The sequence below is a fragment of the Varanus komodoensis genome, unplaced genomic scaffold, assembly GCF_004798865.1.
Source record: "Varanus komodoensis strain SLA01 unplaced genomic scaffold, ASM479886v1 scaffold38, whole genome shotgun sequence".
NCBI classification, from domain to species: domain Eukaryota; kingdom Metazoa; phylum Chordata; class Lepidosauria; order Squamata; family Varanidae; genus Varanus; species Varanus komodoensis.
The window spans coordinates 8,803,920-8,805,199 of record NW_025335909.1 but is presented as its reverse complement, the minus strand read 5'-3'; positions in this window follow the sequence as shown (position 1 = coordinate 8,805,199).

The window sequence follows — 1,280 nt, the reverse complement described above, 5'->3', positions numbered from 1 at the left end:
TCGCTCAGCAAACGCGCCTCGCTGCGTGCTTCACACACACACGTGCAGCATGCTTGCACTTCCGCTTCGGGTGTGGCACAAGCAGGCGGTCAAGTGCCGGCTGGCGGAGCACCTGCTGCCTGCGGGGAGTCTTGCCAGGGGGTGCGAGCAGGGAGCCCTCGGCTGGGTCCTGCCCAGCGCCCAGAGCTGCTCCGGGCAGGCTGCGCGTGGCCTTTTCGGGGCCCGGGGCCTGCCCTCCTGCCTTCGAATGCCACGCGGTGTCCAGGCCGTGCGTCCAGGCACACCGGCGAGCACCCCCACCGCACCATCGCCCCGGCCCGTTCTCGGAGCGACGCACAGCCCAGCCGCCACCGCTTCCACGCGCGGCCCCCCTGCGCTTCCCCGCGGTTTCCATCCCTTTTCACGTGGAGAATCCATCAAGGGGAGCCGCTGGGAGCCCTCCGACGGGAAGTGCCCCATCACGCACATCTGCTCAAAGGGAAAAAGGGCCGCACGAGAGGGTGGGGCCCGCCTGAAGGGCCGCCCGGGCCCGGCCCGGTGGGGCGGCCGGGGACCGGCTCTCAAGGCTCGCCCTGTCCCGGTCACCGCTCTGCACGGAGCACACCCGCGATGGAGCACACGCACGTGCGCGCACACGGCCCCAGGGACCAGGCGAGCAGAACTGGGGCCACAGCGGGCCTTGTGGGGCCCGACTCGTCCAGCTCCGGCCCTCCTGCAAGTGCACCCCTTTGCCCCTCTTGTTCACCTTTGAGAACATGATCCACGCAAGGGGCACACAGAGCGGGAAAAGATGCCCCGGCTCAGCCATGCAGCCCCTCAGGGCAAACCCAGCAGCCAAGGGCACAAGGAAGCCCCTCGGAGATTGGGGCCCCCTGCCTGCTTGGCTCTGCCTGCCCCGAGAGCGAGAAAACGGAGGGCACTCTCGGCTGGACACCACGTGCAGCAAAAACAGCCAACAAAGTTGGGCACGGGGGCTCGCCCCCGTGGAGGGGAGGGGGCCGGCTGGGGCGTGCTCCCCCAGGACGGGAGATCGCGGCCGGCCTCCCGCCCGCCCGCCCGCCCGCGCGCCCCTCCCCGCTGCAGCGAGCTCTGCCTTGGCGCGCCGTTTCCCGCCGCCTGCAGCGGGGAGGGGCGCGGGCGCGGGCCGGGCGGCGGGCAAAGGCAGCGAGCAGGCGGGCCGGGCGAGCGAGCGGCCGAGCCGCGGAAGTCATCTCCGGCCCGCCCGCCTACCCGCCCGAGGCAGGGCGAGCGCACGGACGGGACGGACCGGGACGGACCGG